Source organism: Protopterus annectens, chromosome 13.part0 (genome assembly GCF_019279795.1).
Source record: "Protopterus annectens isolate FY-2018-M chromosome 13.part0, PAN1.0, whole genome shotgun sequence".
In the NCBI taxonomy this organism is placed as follows: Eukaryota; Metazoa; Chordata; order Ceratodontiformes; family Protopteridae; genus Protopterus; species Protopterus annectens.
This window is the reverse complement of record NC_056747.1, coordinates 1,021,821,759-1,021,841,203: the sequence shown is the minus strand read 5'-3', so window position 1 is coordinate 1,021,841,203 and position 19,445 is coordinate 1,021,821,759. Positions and strand designations below refer to the sequence as shown.

At 41.7% G+C, this 19,445-nt stretch overlaps 1 long non-coding RNA gene across 1 annotated transcript in view; it reads right to left on the bottom strand.

Moving 5' to 3' along the window:
• Window positions 1–1,647: 1,647 nt before the first annotated feature.
• LOC122788092 overlaps window positions 1,648–19,445 on the bottom strand; it is a 159,064-nt gene continuing 141,266 nt past the window's right edge. The window contains exon 3 of the long non-coding RNA XR_006362605.1: window positions 1,648–2,009. This is a non-coding gene — a long non-coding RNA (uncharacterized LOC122788092). The remainder of the gene's footprint in view (window positions 2,010–19,445) is intronic.

The following is a 19,445-nucleotide window of genomic DNA, read 5'->3' as shown; positions in this document are numbered from 1 at the left end:
ATCTATTACATTACAGTGACCATGAAACAGTGGCAGACCATTCTGCAGCTAAGCCATGATAAAGAACAAATTATTATTCCAGGGATAAAAATTCAAAGGGGATATTCCAGTGTGACTCTGTCACCACTGCTCTTTTGTCTTGCCCTTAACCCATTACGCTGTCTACTTAACAGATTAGGTCATCTACAGTTTGGCTTCCAGAAACCAACAAAGTGTAAAGACTTCTCATCTTTTTTTTTTTTTGGATGATTTAAAACCGTATAGCTCATCAGGTCAGGAACTGAAAGCACAACTGCAAGTGGTCAAAACTTTGTCAGATAATATAAGACTGTCATTTAGTCTTGATAAATGGGCAAAAGCAACCTTTATACCAGGAAAGCTGCAGCAGGGTACTGATGAAGGATCGACAATAAAACATGAATAAATGTGAATAAAACTTAGTAAGGAATATTTTAAAAGACTAAAATTAATACTGAAAACACCCCTGACATCTACGAACAAAGTCCAAGCTGTAAACCAATTTGCTCTTCCTGTTCTAACTTACAGTTTTGGGGTGATTGACTGGCCCCAAAAAGCATTGGATCGGTTGGACAGGAAAACAAGAAAAATGCTTCCCACTGATGAAATGATTTATAAAAATCAGTGTATACCAAGATTATATATTCCTCATTCTGAAGGAGGTATGGGCCTCCTCAAAATTGATTACATACATAGATCTTCAGTTGTATGACTGCATACATATCTGCTGACCTCACAAGATCCAAACACAGTGAAAGTTTTAAAACATGAGGAAAACAAATCCAAAGATGACTTTCCTGTTTAGTTTAGCAGAAGCATATTGGTGTCAAACAGGAATGGAAATCAAACCAGAAGAAAAAAATATCAGGCAGCAACTGAATGTGCCAAAAACACAAAAGAAAGAATATAATGTGACGGATCAGATAAGAAGGCAAGACATGCAGTAAAGACATAATCATAGTTGCAAGTACAGAAAACTTTTGGAACAACCTGATGTTGATCAGGATTTGACAGAGAAATGGTTAAAGAGAGATGAATTTAAACCAAAAGACAAAAGGTTAATATTGGCGGGCCAGGATAGTGGGCTACGTACACATTGGTTTATCAAGTCCATTGAACATGTTGAAGAAACAGACAAATGCAGGTTTTGTAAAACCAAATTGGAAACAGTAGCACATCTTGTTGCTGGGTGTGATACATTAATGGCAGAGCGCCTGTATACTGAAAGGCATAATAATATGGCAAAACTGTTACACTGGGGATAGTGCAAACATTATAATACTGAAATAGCTGAGAAGCATTGGAAACATGAGCCACAAAGCATTGCAGAAAATAATGTAGTTTATATCACATGGGATCACCCATTACCAACAGTTCAAAAAACAGGTGTGAAAAAAACAGATATAGTAGTCCATGAAAAGAAGATAAAAGTAGCAGTGATCATTGAAATCACTGCACCCAGTGATTACAGTGTTTTACATACATGTAACTCTGTATGAATTGCAAAAAGAGTCAATTCTGACACATTGCGGGTGCTGCAAAGGGCACATATGACAAACATCAAAGATTGAAACAATACACATTTCATGATCTTTAATCATACTTTGACTTACAAATCGGATCCATTCCCATCATGGCATTAGAAACACAAAAGTCTTGGAAAAATGAAACCGACGTAACATTACATACACTTTAGAGCAATATTAAAGTGTCAGTCAGCTGAACCAAAATTTTACAGTCCTTCAAGTGTAATCCTAGCAAGTATACACTGACTGTGCATTCTCAATCACAATTAAACTGAGTAACCTCTGAAGAAGAACCTTCCTCCTCCTGAGAGGTAGCTACAGAGGCTACCAGTTAGCCATGCAAGTCACCTTCCAAAGGGAGATCTTCATCACCTCACAGTCAGGCAGCCCTGGAGACCTCTGGGGATTCAGAGATCAGTGCTCTGGTGACATTGTGGGGTAGTGGCCACTGCTCCATGTCTGATCCTGTACAAAATTAAAATAAATGAGAACAAAAAATAACAGCACATCAACATGTGATGTACAATGTAATGCTGTGCTAGAACATTCCTCATCATTTCCCTGCATGTATCTTGATGCATATAAAGTGGGACCCATTTCTGCTGGCAGGCTAATCATTTAGCCTCTACCTGCTATGATGCTGTAGAACACAAACATAAAATATGCACATGTAGCATATCCATTTCAAATGAATTACAATATTAGTGCATGCACAAGGCTATCTAACAGTGTACCAGTACAATACCTACCAAATGCAAAAAGCAGATTACTCTCACTACACCACCCCTCCCTCACTTCTACTTTTAAAAGTAAGGACAGAGGACCAAGCTACTGCCTTTAAAATGTGTCTAGTGTACATGCCTTTCTAAAAAGCCTCAGAAGAAGGCAAAGCCCTGGTACAGTAAGCCATGACCAAGCCCAGAAGTGAGTTGTTATGCTGAGAATAGCAGAGAAAAATAGCATGAGACAACCATCTAAAAACTGTCTGCTTTGACACAGGTCATCCTTTCTTCTTACCTTTGCAGTAAACAAACAGCTGATTGGCTTTACTGAAGGATTTTCCTCTGTACTGTAGTATATTTGCTGCATGTGAATATCCAGAGTGTTCGATATAATTTCTCCCTTGTTTATAGGTTCTGGAAGACTCTACAGTGAGATTGACAGATTGGCTTGAGGTAAACACTGGAACCATTTTAAGCATAAAAGAAAGATTTGTTTTCCTTGAGGAAAACAAAATAGGGTTGACTCAACATAAGAGCTTGCCACTCAAATACCCTTCTTGGAAAAGTCAGAACAATTTAGTAATACAGTCTTCCATGTTAAAAACTTCAGTTTAGCCTGATGAGATTATTCAAATGGAAGAAGTATTATTATTTGAAGCACAAAGCGAAGATCTGTTTTCAAGGAGTACAAGCATGTAAAACCCTTTTCAAAAACTGCTTAACATGAACACAGGAAAATGGGAGGTCTAAGGGCAGACAAGAAGAAATGTCCAAATAATGGTTCTCAACAGAAAAGTAAACATGACAAAAGATAAATGAGTCATACAGATGTTTTAGAAACAGGGGCATTCTGGCCTTAAATGGGTCCAGGTTCTTAGTCTGGCACCAACCAGAAATTCTTTTCCACTTACAAATATATGACTTCTTACTAGCAGTTTGTTTTTAGCTTCCTTTAAAATCTGCTGCACATCCTAAGAAAAAGGGGACTAAAGGGTATCAAATTCCTGTCTTCCAGGAAGTCAAATGGAGTTGATTTCAAGATGGGATGAATCAAACAACCCCTGTGAGTAAATCTAGGGGAAGCATATGGTAATTGTCTTTGGACATTGACAAAAGAAGGAAGAATCACTGTTGCATGGGCCAAAAGGGAGACACTACAATGATTTTTGAAGCATGCTTCTGTATCTTTTGAATGACCCTATATATCAATGAAAAAGGTAGAAAAGGCACAGAGGATCAGAGCCATTCATGGTAATGAGAATAAGAAAGCATCTGACTCACAGGACTGAGTGTGAAGAATCCTGGAGAAGTATGTAACTGCTTTGAAAGGAGACAAACAGATCTATTTGAGTTGTTCCCCACAGCTGGATCAATTCCTGGAAGATCCCTGGATGTGGTTTCCATTCATGAGGGTCCATCTTTTTCCTGATCAGTTTGTCTCCTATACTGTTCTTTCTGATGGAATTTAAGAAGACTGAAGAGTCAAACTGAACTGAACTGCTACCTTCCAGGATATCACAGCAAGTCTGCAAAAAGGATAATATCTAGTAACCCCTTGTTTGTTTATATACCACATCTCTGCAATGTTGTCTGTGATAAGCTGCAGAGGTTCTGGAGATAAGAGAGCACTGAGTACTGCCAACATCTCTTTGAAACTTATATGCTTTTACCTATTTCTTCTAAAGATTTTGAACTTTAACTCCAATGGATAAGCCCCCAAAGCAAAGTCTGAGACAAATTGCTGCGACAGACTGAGAAACAGTCAGAAGACAAAGGGAGGCCATGTTTGAGAAAATGAAGTTATGTACTTATGATAATGTTAGATTTGTGTTGTCTTCTTCCATCTGGTACAACATATGGGTTGTCGGATCTGATCTTGGTAACGCTGCCCTCACCCTAAACAAACTTCTAGTATTAAATAAAAGGGGAAACGAGAAGAAAGGGAAATAATTTAGGACACAGTGCAAGACCGTATGTAAGACAAGGCTCCAGACAGGTCCAATATGAGTTGAGCGTCACAAAGATGGCAGTTTAGGCAAGGAGATGTAGCAAGAGAAAGTCGAGTTGGACGGAAAAAGACAACACAGATCTAGACTTTTGGGAAGTACATAACTTTTGTATACAATGTCTTTTCTGTCTGTCTCAATATATGGGACAGAGTCCCCAGCTACTGGAACTCCAGGGTAGTCTCAAGGAAAAATATTCTGAAGGATGCTGAAGCCAAAGGATGCCAATAATTTAGACTGTAGCGTCAACTTATAATGGGAAACAAAGGTATCAACTGTAGACTAAGAAGCCACAGAACAACAGTCATGTAAGGGCACTCTGGCAAAGAAAGCTGTCTGCAGATGCTGCAACTGCATTAGTTGATTGGGCTTCAGATAACCAAGTAAGGGACAGTCCCTTCGCTATGTACACAAAAGTAATACAATTGGATAGCCACCTGGGCAGTGTGACTTTTGATACACCATCTCCCAATATGGCTCTTGAAAAGGTGACAAAAGGCTGATTAATTTTCCTAAAACCTTTGGTACAATGCAAATAAAATTTCAACTGATGGTGAACATCCAGCAAATGTAACATGTATTCCCCTTTGCTGAAAAAAATTAGAAACAAAACTGGCAAGTTAATAGCTAGATTAAGGGCAGTTTCCAAAGATATTTTAGGAAGAAAATTAAGATTTGTTCGAAGAGAAACCCTAGCCTTATGAAAAATCAGATAAGGAGGTTTGCATGATAATGCTTGTAGCAGAAATTCTAGCTGAAGTAATGGCCACTAGGAAAACAGTATTCCAAGACAGAAATTTGAGTTCCATTGAAGCTGCTGTTTGAAATGGGGGACTAGTCAAAGCATGAAGTAACAAGGTCATCTCCCAAGGAGGAATTGGGTCCCTCAGTGGTGGTCTAAGAAGGGAGGGTCATTGCAAACATGCTTTGACAACTTCAATGAAGCAACAGGAGTCTGATTCTTTCCAACTTGGCAGAAAAAACAGCACCTTCCTGAAATATCCCTGCCAAAATGTCTAGAATAAAGGGTAACAGAGTCAAAAAAGGATATTGCCCTTTGGAAGAAAGCCAGACAGCAAATCTTTTCCATTTACTTCTACGGACCTTCAGGTGGCTCTTTTTTGTGAAGAGGAAAGGATATGGCATACCAAAGAAGAAAGCCTGGAATTTCTGTACATCCACAGGATTTGCAGAACCAAGCAGTTAATCTCAGGGTTTTGATATCCTGGTGAGGTTGACTGCAAGGGTGAGTCAAAAGATCTGGAAGAGGATCCATCACCTAAGGATGGTGTTTCAGATAAGGCCAAAAGAAGAGGAACCAGATTTGATGCAGTCAAAAGGGGGCATTGAGGATCATAGTTGCCTTGTACTGAATTGCTTTCTGAAGAAACTTTTTATTACGAGAAAAAGTGGAAATGTATAAAGGAGACCTAGTGCCAAGTATGAGTCAGATTGTCTCTTGGTGACTGTTACTCCTGGGGAATCAGGACAAAGTAGCTGCTGTGCTTGGTATTAAGAAGAGATGCAAAGAAATCATAGTAAGGCTAGCCCCAATGACTGAAGATTGTGGTCACCACTGCCTGATTGAAGGACCACTTGTGATGCAGCAGAACGGATCTGCTCAATTTCTCTATTAAAACATTGGAACTCCCCAGGATGTAGGTTGCCACTAGAAAGCATTGGGAAGACATTACTCACTGCCAAATCCTAATGGCTTCTCAACATAGTGGGTATGAGTGGGTTTCCCGTTTTACAAAAAAAAATGCCACATTGTCTAGCTGGATAGAAATTACACCCTTGGGGAGGGAATCCTGAAAGCCCTGTAATGCTAGCAGGACTGCCCTCATCTCCAAGATGCTGATGTGATGTTTGGCCTCTGATGTTGTCCATGTTCCTTGGACCATCTTCCCTTTGAAATGTCCTCAAGAAGGTACATGGTCACTGTCCCTTTGGCAGGTGGAAAGATGAATGGGCAACCAAGAACCAACAGTGGAAAGTCAACCACCAGTGAATATGATACCTGCATCTTGGTGTTAGATGAACTGGAAATTGCATGGATTGATACAGCATGGATCACTGGACAGCATGGAATATGTCCTGAGGAACTAGCATAACTGAAGATGCCGTCGACCCCAGTAATCAAAGGATAAGTCTTCCCAGGGGCTTCAAGTGCAAGAGTACTTTGGAAGCTTGCCAATGCAGAGAGAGAGTACTCTTGAGTCCATGAGTTTGGCAATTTGAGAGACTGTGTCCAGGTAACACCCTATCATTTGACCTGGTGTCAGCTGGCTTTTCTTCAGGTTGAATGCAACCCCTAGTTGGTGACAAAGGTAGAACAAGAAGTTGCTGGTTTGAATTAGTATATGGAAGTGGTGATGAGTAAGTCAGCTAGGTAAAGGAACACCCGGTACCTTTGAAACCTTAAATGTATTGCAGCCACTGGCATGTACTTGTTGCTGTAGTGGGACCAATAGGCAGTGCTCTGAACTGGAAATCCTCATGTAAATTTGTGTTTGGATACTCCTTCTGGGCCCATCTCATTTGCTCACTCAACTGAGTGTAGTGAGATCATATTCTGATTTCAGGCACTCCTACTGTGTACAAAGAGAGCATCTGGGAAACAGAAAAAAAAATGTTAAGCTTGTTTCCTGCCTTTCCTGTTAAGTGGTCTAGACTGTTTGTAGGCTTCTGAGCCCCCAAGCCCTTCAGTGTTGGAGGGAAGCCTTCTAGCTTAGTTTTTTTCTTATAACTAGCCAGTATTCTAGTTTAAGCACTCAAATCTGTTTCTTTGAACTCAGCACTTGTTCAGAACTCATTGTAAGCACTACATAAGCTGCAAATTATTACAGCACTCAACTTTCCTCACTTGTCTAGTGGAAAGCAGTTTTTAGTACTTAATAAATAAGCACTTATCCAGGCATGTCTAAGGGTCAGCTCCCAGTGATTTCTCCTGTCTACCTGATGAATCTGGGCATCTTGGGGCAATGCAGCAATTGCCTCATGTACACAGAAAACCCTCTCCTCCTACCACCCAACACTACAACCTGTGAGAGATGCACTTATATAGCCAAACTGGAAGCAAAGCTCTCTTCACCCAAGACTGGACTAGACAGTCAAGAGGAGAAGGTAAACACTTGCACCACATCACACTCATCACATAGTCCCTCAAAACCTACACCACCAAAACACACACATAGAAACACAAAACACACACCTACATTCATGGAGGCTCTCAATAAAAACCTGCCCAAGCATCAAGGACATCCAAAGCATAAACGCAAGCAAACTCCACCCCCCCCCAACACAACCTAAATGACACACAGCCAGTGTGCCACTCAACCACAGCCCATAAGCATAACAACGTAATCAACATTCTAGTCATAGGTGACTCTATAGTCAGGCACACTGATGTTCCACTCACTAGACTGAACAAGGAGAAAGTTACTGTCAGCTGCCTGTCAGGTGCCAGGATCCACCACATAACACATGCACTCAGGTCACTCCACAATAAGTACAAATATGACACTGTCATTGTCCATGTTGGTGTGAATGACCTGAGACGTACCTCCCTGGACTACATGAAAAGAGACATGGAGGAGCTCTCCGATCTTGTATCCCAGGCAGGTATGATCCTAACCCTGAGTAGCATCCTGCCATCACCCAGAATGATACCACAGTACAAGGACAAAATGATTGACTTCAACAATTGGCTAAGCTTCTGGTGTCATTCTAAGGGGATCCAGTATTTGTCTGCCTGGGACGACATGATCGACAGTCCACGATGCTTTGCCAGAGATGGCCTGCACCTGTCGCCCTTAGGATTCCGGATACTGGCTAAGGCTGTTGCCACCCCTATAGTGCTTTTTTAGGCAAGGTTCAAATGACAAATTCACCACCGTAACAGGTACAAGCAAGCAAAATCTGAGGGTAATGCTACTCAATGCTAGAAGTCTAAACCTCAAAATGCACTCACTCGAGGCACTCCTTAAAATGGAGAACATTGACATCTGTGCAGTGACAGAGACCTGGTTCAAAGCTCCAGAGAGCACCCCTGCATTACCAGGCTTCAATTCATACTACACCTTTCGGCCATCTAACCCAGAAAGAAGCACTAAAGGCGGAGGCGTGTCCATATTCATTAAGGATATCCACACCTCCAGGCTAGTTGCACAGCATAATGCATCCGAGATTATCCAAGTGCAACTAACTCTGGGCAAGACCGCAATCCAAATTGTAGCTTGCTACAGACCCCCCACCATGCCCCAGGATTCACACTCCTTATTTCTTGATACACTGGAAAGTATTAGGGTACAACCCAACACCCTAATAATGGGCGATTTCAACTACCCCACCATTAACTGGGAAAACTACTCATGTACCAACTCTTTTGCTCAACGTTTTCTAGAATTCATAAATTCCAACGCCTTGGTTCAACTTATTCACACCCCCACCAGGGGCAGCAATATCCTAGACCTGGTCATTACCAACATGGAAAATCGGTGTTCCACACCAGAGGTCAATTCCTCGTTGGTCAGATCTGACCACAAGCTAATCAGCCTAGACATCCACATCCCACCCCCAGCCCCAATTAGGGAAACCATCGTAAAAAACTTCTCAAAAGCCAACTTTATACTTCTTAAGACAGAGGTGGCAAACTTCATGACACCCATGCAAACGGACAATAGAGGTATGACTGCTGAATCCTACACAAATGCACTTTATAAGCACTTACACGAGTGCATGGATCATGCTATCCCTAATAGAACCAAGATGTTATCCTCCAAAAAAGGAAGCCAATCTGGTGGTCCTCTGCCATAAACAAACTCTACAACAGAAGAAAGAAACTGTTGCAAAAAAGAGTAAAATCCCATGACTGGAGGAACTCCCTGGTCAACCTCAGTAAGAAGCTGAGATCCCTCATAAAATCCTCCAAAGCTAGTTACGAAAACAAAATTGCCACTGACTCTAAAGACAACCACAAAGCATTCTATAGCTATGTCAAGAATCTAAATGGGAACACACAGATCTGCTCTGAGTTCCAGCATAATGGCACTAAATATACAGAACCAACTGATATTGCCAACATCCTAGCAGATAGGTTCAGTGCTAACTTTACCTCCCTCTCACCCCCTTGAGGGCCCATCTCTATACCGGAAGAATGCAACGTTTCTATAATCACGGCTGCACAGGTAAAAAACACACTCTCCAAAGCCAAGAACACAGCATCCATGGGACCTGACAATATCCCAGGCTGCATTCTACATGAACTAAAGATTGAACTGGCACCCTACCTAAGTACCATGTTCAATCATAGCCTCACCTCAGGCTTTGTACCCACTGAATCGCGCACTGCGACAGTTATCCCACTCCACAAAGAGGGAGCCACGAAGGACCCCGGGAACTACCACCCCATTAGCCTGACGAGCCTGGTCTGCAAGGCAATGGAACGTATCATTGTGGAACTCATAAACAAAGACACTGGTAATCTCCAAATCTGGACCCTACTCAGTTTGGATTTGTAAAAGGCAGATCATGTCTCCTAAACCGGATTGACTTCTTTGAAGCAGTCACCAAAGCCATAGATGAGGGTAAAATGGTTCACACAGTTTATCTAGATCTCGCCAAGGCTTTCAACACCATCCCCCACTCTGGAATTATAGATAAGCTCACTAAACTAGGTATAAATCCCTATGTCACAAGATGGGTTGCCAACTGGCTCACGGACAGAACTCACACTGTGAAAGTAGCGGATTCCAAATCCGACATCAGACCAGTGATAAGTGGAGTGCCACAGGGTTCAGTCCTGGGTCCTCTCCTGTTTGGTATCTACTTCTCTGAAGTGCAGGCCAACACAGAAGGTCTTTGGCTAACAAAGTCTGCAGATGACTGCAAACTAAGAGCCATAATCGAAACTCCTAACGATGTGGGCAAACTACAAAAGGGCCTCACTGAGACAGATACCTGGTGTCAAAGACATGGCCTGAAGCTCAATGCCAAAAAGTGTATTGTCATCCCCTTTGGTAAAAACTCTGTACCCATGAACTACCACATAGCTGGTAGTCTACTTAATGCCAAAAATGTAGTGAGACCTTGGGACACAGGTGGACAGTAGTCTCTCCTTTGATAATCACATCGCCACAGTGGTCAGGAAATCCTTCTATGTGGCTCATCTCATCACAAAAGGATTCTCATCCAGAAAAAAAGAGGTCATTGTTCCCCTCTACTCTTCACTCATTAGACCCATTATAGAGTACAACGCCCCTTTTGGTATGTACCTCACAAGACATCTACAACAACGGGAAAGACCACAGAAATACCTCACAAAGAGGATTACTGGCCTCAAACAGATGCCCTATGCAGACCGTCTCAAAAAACTACAGCTTTACTCCATTGCATATCGCCTACTCAGGGGCGATCTCTGCCTAACATACAAAGCTATGTCAAACCCAGAGCTGTTGGGCATGCTCCACTTAAAGAAATCCCAATCCCTCTGAGCTACACGCTCTAGGGATGTAAACCTTGTCACCACAATAAACAGAACATGCTGGAGGGATAGATTCCTGTCCCAGAGAATTCCTATACTCTGGAACAGACTACCTATCTATGTCAAACAGAGCTCCTCATTAGCACTCTTCAAGAAAAATCTTGATGATTGGATGGGAAATGGAAAATTCACCATGGGGATCACTTATGTGGCTCTGCTCGACAGGGGCACAGGAAAATAATTTTCTTGGGTGGCGAAAGCCAGGGTACATTTTTTGGCTAGGCTTGTATGGGCCCTAGGGCCGATAGCCTAGTACCTGCCTATGAACCTATGGAAGTGACTGGCTCCCAACCAAAAGCAGAGGAATTCTGCAGACTATCTCACTATTTTAATGTGATAATAAACATCCTGAAGGTCTATTGAGTACATCTCTTCATCCTTTTGTGAGCGGCAGAATGGACTGAACCATGACCATCCAGAATTTCAACTGTTTTACAACTGGTTTTGGTGGCTGAGGTCCAAAATAGGCCTGTGATACCTGATCTTTTTCAGAACCAAAAAGAATCTTGACTAGACTCCAGATCCTTGTTGGTCTGGTAAGACCTCTTGGTTGACTTGCTTATCTATCATCTTTGAAATGTCTGCAGCTGCTACCTTCGTCTGTTTAGGTAGACTATAAGAAAGTTTCATGTTATTTGGTGGATGGGATGGGAAGGTAATTATATTCTCTGATTATAATTCTCTGCACTCAAGAATCTTGTGTGATGGCTAACCAGGCTTGATAGTGCAGGCAGGAGCAGCCCTGACTACCTCCAGAAGGCGTCAATCGAGCAACCATCCAGGAGCATTGCAAGGGATTTCTTAGTAAGGAGATCACAAAACCTTTGATTTTGTGGACCATCTCTGCCATGGAATGATGTACATTAAATTTATTTTCACCTCTGCCCTGGGGTCTGTCACCAGAAGTGTCCTGAACAAAACCATGGCACTTGGGAGAACATAACTTCTTTCCACATTTTTGGTTCTGGGAAAAAGTACTTTGGGGTGCGAAAAATCAGTTGCCTATGGCAGACACTATCCTACCCTCCTGTTCCTTTCTGGTGAGTGTTTCTTTGATCTTGGGTCCAAAGAGGGTGGACCCATTGAAAGGTGCATTTACAAAGGATGTTTTGAAGCTGTTTGCAAAGTTGCAGAAGCCCATCCAGGCATGCCAACAAATAGAAATGTTGGTGCCTGTGCAGCTCTTCAAAGTGCCATCAACTGCATTCAACAAGTGCATAAACATGTTAGAAATTGACGGGAAAGTAGTTAGTTGCTACCTGAGAGGGACTTGGAAAACTCCTGGGTCAAGCCTCTTTGGGAACATGTCAGATAGGCTAGATAATTCAGTACAGGTAAAGCAAATGTCACTGAAGTGTAAGTCTACTTTGCAAATCTGTCCAACACTCTGGGCTCCTTGTTAGGGGATGGACAGAGGTGTTTTCTTATATTAGCTCCTTTTTGTGGCTGCAGCAACCAAAATGGCATCTATGAACGGACCATTGCTCCAATGAGGCCTATTCCTAGTGGTAACCAAACATTTATCAGGTTTCTGTAGTACAGGTTCCACAATGTCAGGTTCTTTCCATGCCAGCTGAGAGACCACATCAATGAACTCATCATCAGGTGGGACCAAACAGGAAGTAAATGGGCCAGCTCCAGAAACAATGAAAAATACTGGCTCCTCTTGTGAAAGAGTGTTAGTGGACCCCCCCCCCCCCCCACACACACACACACACACACACTGCTTCATCAATACTAGGATGTCACTGAAGGAGATGTCTTCCAAGGAGGATCTTGGGAAACACTCCCCTTCCTCAAAGTTGAAATCTTCTATAAGGGGCTTCAGTGGCAAATCCAGATGTCTCTGTTTTACAACATTGTTTCCTATGCCCTTCTCCAGGGGAAGTTCAGGGTATGGCTCAGAAACAGAAGGCGAACTCACCTGGTGAGAATCCACAAGGCTCAAGGGAACTGGCTGTCCCTGCTTGACAAGATGATCAGAAGGACGGACCACAGAATCCAGATGCCCCCTCAGGCCTCATTATTATGAGCCCAGCTCACAGAAAATTCCATGTCTAGGGGAGAATTTAAACTCTCTTTTAACACTTTCAGCTAAGTTTTGTGTACTTAAGCAATCAAATCTTCTCATAACTGGCCCAGTAGCAGCAGTCATAGGAGCATTTTAAGAAAGATTTGGTTACGTGAAAAGCAGAAACAATTTAGTAATTTAAAGATGTTTTTTTACCACTGGCGAGGGATATTAATATTCAGCTTTCTTGAGTTCTCTAAAAAAGGCAGTAAAGCTTTTTTTATAAATGAGCCTGCTAGTGTAAAATCCAGAAAGTTAAAGTAGCAGAAGAATAAACGTTTTTCCAAATCTATCAAAAACTTTCCTATCCTTGTCAGAGGGAACGTAACCATTTACAATATGTTTAGCAGCAGATGTTTTAGATAAAGATATGACTGGAGGGCCTGCTTTAGGACTGGATAATGCATATTTGTAAGTCTGATGTACTTTTCACAATCTGTCAGGCTTTTTAGGATCAGGAGGTTAACTGTTAGGTATGCTATAAGTTGTCAAGAAAACATTCTCTACAGCCAATCAAACAGGAGGGATGGCTGCAGGTTGTGGCACATCATGCTGCAACAAACAGTAATACTTTTGAGGGGAAATAAGAATTTCGCTTTGTTACTGAAATTAATCTTAATTTTGGCTAATGTATCAGAAGTAGATAGCTGTTCTGAAGACACATTTGAAAAATACTATCCTTAAAATCAGAATCTTCAACGTGAGGAGAAATTACTGAAGGAAACACTGTCCCCGCCATTCCCTGCTCTTCTAACTAGGAATCGCTGTCAGAAATTGAACTTTCTTTTTGCTATTTAAAGTCAACGAAGAAAAAGAATTTAAAACATTAAAAGCAGAAAGTAATCCCTCAGCAAATCCCAGCTAGTCTTCCTTGTCCATAGTTAAAGAAACAGGAAAATAAACATTCTTAATTTTTTGTTTTCTTTTCCTGGAAGACTCCCTGAAAAAGTCCAACCCATGGCAAAGGCAACTATCCTGGGAATTTTGCAGCCTAGACTAGCTAATTGGCAAATCTTCACCGGTGCAGTCTCTCATGACAAACAAGAGTGATTCTCCCTTGCCTGGAGAGGACAGCCCTATAGAAAAAGAGGATGTGTCTAACTCCTAGTCCTTAGTGGCTCCCCAAGGAGCTACACCAGAGGTACCAAGAGATGCTGATGAGACGTCTGAGGAACCAAATCCAGCAACAACAAGTCACCCATCAGCAGATATGGTAGTAATGAAGCCTGACTGACACCAGAAGACTCCCAAGAAAATGTATTTTTCTTGCAGATAGGAGAAGAAAGAACTGTGGAGACTGAAAAATTATCCCAGATTTAGCAGAAAAGGAAGTACGAAATATGACTAGTAGGGCCTGTGAGAGCTGGCAACCCTTCTGACAGAAATTTATTTATTTAGTTAGTTATTTATTTAGAAAAGTAATGATTTTGATGTAAAAACCCAAGTGACATCCCCAAAGGCACAATATATTGCCCTTAACACAGTAATTCTACATACATAAAAACGTTTACAGTGTTTTTTCACATGAGCATTTACAGAGTACAAATCCCCTTCCAAGTCATGACAGTCCATAAAAAAATAGTTTTTCTAGCATAAAATCAATAATTTCACCACTGAAGGATCACTGGTCTACCATCATTACCACAAAGTCTGCAAATGGGGCACACTTTAGCAGCAAACAAGCTATGAAGCTTTTGGCACCCAAACTGCCTTCTTATGTGACTCTACTTCAGTCCCTGGCAGTTAAGAATGCATGGAAGGTTCCCAGAGTTTTGAAAACTATCCAGAAGTAATATGCTTGGCAGGATATAACCCAAATAGTTTTGGCTACTGCAACAGTGATCTAATGTTGAAAATCTGAGGATATACTGTGGAGGCTATTGATGGCCACCTTGTATCTTCTGAAAGGGCTCACTTATGTCAGTCCATCACAGGGTGCCCTGTCCTCTCCTGTACACACAACAGCAGGTGCCAGTACCACAACCACAGAGCACACAGAATATGGAATAAATGTGTATGTGGTCATCACTGCCACAAATCTCACACATTCCCAGACCTGGTTGTCACCTTAGCCAACAAGCAACTAATATGCAGATAAATAATGAAGGCACAGACAAATGCAACTGATATCCTGTCAGAGATAATCAGTGTTAGTCATGACACACTTGAAGAGGATGAAGAATGGAAAGACTGTTGGTCCAGATGACATACCTGTGGAAGCATGGAGGTATTTAGGAGAAATGGCAGTGGAGATTTTAACTAGATTGCTTAATGAAATCTTGGAAAGTGAGAGGATGCCTGAGGAATGGAGAAAAAGTGTTTTGGTACCGATTTTTAAGAATAAGGGTGATGTGAAGAGCTGTAATAACTACAGAGGGATTAAACTGATCAGTCACAGCATGAAGTTATGGGAAAGAGTAGTGGAAGCTAGGTTAAGAAGGGAGGTGATGATTAGTGATCAGCAGTATGGTTTCATGCCAGGAAAGAGCACTACAGATATGTTTGCTCTGAGAGTGTTGATGGAGAAGTACAGAGAAGGTCAGAAGGAGTTGCATTGCGTCTTTGTGGATTTAGAGAAAGCATATGACAGGGTGCCTAGAGAGGAGTTCTGGTATTGTATGAGGAAGTCTGGAGTGTCAGAGAAGTATGTAAGAGTGGTACATGTACAAGGTTAGTGTGACAGTGGTGAGGTCTGCGGTGGGAGTGATGGATGCATTTAAGGTGGAGGTGGGATTACATCAAGGATCAGCTCTGAGCCCTTTCTTATTTACAGTGGTGATGGACAAGTTGACAGATGAGATCAGACAGGAGTCCTCGTGGACTATGATGTTTGCAGATGACATTGTGATCTGTAGTGAGAGTAGGGAACAGGTGGAGGAGACCCTGGAGTGGTGGAGATATGCTCTAGAGAGAAGAGGAATGAAGGTCAGCAGGACTAAGACAGAATATATGTGTGTGAATGAGAGGGAGGACAGAGGAATGGTGAGGATGCAGGGAGTAGAGGTGGAGAAGGTGGATGAGTTTAAATACTTGGGATCAACAGTTCAGAGTAATGGTGAGTGTGGAAAAGAGGTAAAGAAGAGAGTACAGGCAGGATGGAGTGGGTGGAGAAGAGAGTCAGGAGTGATTTGTAACAGACGAGTACCAGTAAGAGTGAAAGGGAAGGTCTATAAGAGGGTAGTGAGACCAGCTATGTTATATGGGTTGGAGACGGTGGCATTGACAAAAAGGCAGGAGTCAGAGCTTGACGTGGCAGAGTTGAAGATGTTAAGATTTGCACTGGGTGTGATGAGGATGGACAGGATTAGGAATAAGTATATTAGAGGGTCACCCCAGGTTGGAAGGTTTGGAGACAAAGCCAGAGAGGCAAGATTACGTTGGTTTGGACATGTGCTGAGGAGGGATGCAGAGTATATTGGGAAAAATATGCTAAGGATGAAGCTGCCAGGTAACAGGAAAAGAGGAAGGCCTAAGATAAGATTTATGGATGTGGTGAGAGAGGACATGCAGGTGGTTGGTGTGACACAGCAAGATGCAGAGGACAGAAAGAAATGGAAACAGTTCATCCGCTGTGGCGACCCCTAACGGGAGCAGCCGAAAGAAGAAGAAGAGTCATGACTTGAGGCCATATGTGAGGGCTACAACACCTGGACAATGATAAGAAATACAAGACACAGGAACAGACACAACTGCATGACCATGCCAGAGTTCACGTGTATAGTGCACAGTTACAGGGAAGACCTCCACAACTATCCCACACCCCTCCAGACCTTCTGCCACCTATTAGTCTTCCTATGGCTGCCTCCCTATCTAGGCATGACCAACGTTCTTCCAGCTCTACTGTGGGAAGACCTCAAAGGCAAGGCAATCAGTGTCACACTACTCCACACCATCCATACCACCTAGTGATGTTGAGCATGAAGTGCCACAACAGGACCATATGCATGGTCCTGTGGTCATCACACACTCCACAGGGCAAAGCAGTAAGTCTCACACAGTTCAACAACTTCCCTGTCACCTGGTGGTATTGAGCATACAGTACAGTGACAATGTCACCCATATGGTCATCCACAATCTACCAACTTCCTCTCTATAAGGTCATAACAGATGTGGCATGCATTCTTTTGAAGAACTATGCCATTTGCCTTGCATATTGCAGTGCTCAACATTCCCACACCACTAAGTCATGTGCCTAGCTCCCAGTTCCACTTTCCATAGAACCCTCCCTTCCACCTATGTTGAGCTTGCTGTTCCCTGTCACAGTGACCCACACCACCTATGCATATGATGACAGTTGTGCCATGCCCACCTCTAACACTTATGTGGGTTAGGCAATGCTTTGTACTGCATAGCCTGGACATAGTACTGCATGCAGAAGTTTTACTCTTTGTTCACTTTTGTCTTATTCTATGTTCATATACTAATATCAACCTTTCCTCCAAAGCATATATGCTACTAACTACATTCTCCCTAATAGCAACTGCCTTCAACCTACAGGACAATTATTTCTCCAGAGTAACCCAGATAAAGCTGTCCCTGTGGCATAAAGCAGTAAAGCTCTGACTACAGCCCAGCCAACCCACATTCAATCAGTGGTTCAAGTAAATGTTGGGGAAGCAGGGAGGGATAGGCATTCCTATCCTAGAGGAAGGACATTCACTGGTGACAGTCCCTAAGGGGAGGTATGGTACAAAGACAGGAGTTGCCCTTGGATATAACCATTGAGCGTGGGTGGTGGGGAAAGGGAAAGTGAGCTGGGCATATAATAAAAAAAAAAACACCAGACAGAAGCACAGATGGCAGAGTCTCCAGGATGCCCTTAAGATCCATGACTGGCCCCAGCAACACCAGAGTAAGTCCAGGGTAGAAGGATGGTTGGTAGACCCGGCATGAATTTGGGGCAGCAAGGGCCATGCTGGTTATAATGAGGCCTGAGGAGAGACAAAAAAAATCAGAATTACATAGATACACACATACAAAATAGTTCATATATGAGCTGAAATACTTATTAACATTGGAAAATGAAACCTGGCTGAAGTGAGAAAACAGTTCATCAAATGAAACCATGGATAATTTTATCTTCTGCATACCTGTCCGAAAAGCCATCCAGAAATCATAAAGCCAGCTTTACTCTATTCAAAGTGCACTCATTAACAGCCTGAATAAAAAAAACTATAACCTCATTAATGGCTTCACAGGACATGCCATATCTAGTAGATTTCTACATAAAGACTCCTTCCCATCTGATAATCTTAGAAAAACAGACTTCCTTAAAGTGTTTTCTATACTACCTTCCCTCCCACCAATAACATTAGATACACCAGTCCTCAAACCCAATTACCTGTCCTGCTTTCTACTTCAAAATAAATAAATACAATAAAATAAAACTATAATAAATTCAGTATCAGTGATGCAACAGGTAACACACTTGCCTTTGGTTCAGAAGGCTGTGGGTTCTATTCCACCACCAGGTAGCTCAATTGTGGATAATGCACTGCAGCATAAGAGAGGTGCTGCACTTCTGAGTGTGCCATCCTTCGACTGAGACATTAAACCAAGGCCCAATTTGCATAAGTTGGTGGTAGCTCAGGTGGATGTAAAAGATCCCTTGGCACATATTGTGAAGAGTAAGGATCCTTTATTTATGTATAAAAAGAACTCCTGTTTCCAACATGTTTACATATATATAAATATTTACATATTTACAAATATTTACAAATGTATAAATACATAGGGTTTACTATTAAAATCTGGAAAATGCAATCCTGGAACTGAATTAATCATCTACCATAGTTTGATCTATTCAACATAGCCTTAGGTGATGTGAGTCACCCAAGCTATGCACCGTAACTTAACATTACACTATCAAGTCAATGGCACATGTTTTTTACTATTTTGCAAGGGGGCAAGCCCCCTGTCCCCCTGCAAATAATTTATTCCAACTCTGAGACCACACTACAGTGAGGAAATGGGTAAATTCCCTGTTCCTCACTGTACTCACAATACCAAACTCAGACTACCGAATTATACTTCCCATTTGGTATTGTGTATTCTTTGTAGTCTAGTTTGGCATTGTGCCCTTTTGAATATCCCTTTTGAACACATGCTGTTCAGTCACTGGCACTACGGTATTTCAATAGTAAACCAATATATAGATGTAGAAAACTATTTGCACAATTTCATAATTTCTTCACAATCATACTAAATTTTCATCCCTATTACACCCCCACTCCTTTTTCCATAAGCACCATTTGATTTTATTTAATATTGTTGCTAAAATCTATTTACTTCTAAATATAATTTCATTTATTCTTTCATTCCATATAACCTATATAACAGAAAATAACTTTTTATCTATTGCTTTAACATATTCTTTACTTCTAATCTTATAGTAGCCATATTTAACCCTATCTATGTTTATTTTATCCACTTTTTAATAACTTAAAAAAATCTTTTTTACATAGTTTTCCCCATAACTTTTTTTACTCGTTTACATTTCAGAAACGCATGTTCCACAATGTCTTCTTCTTCTTGACAATGTAAATATATTCTATCACT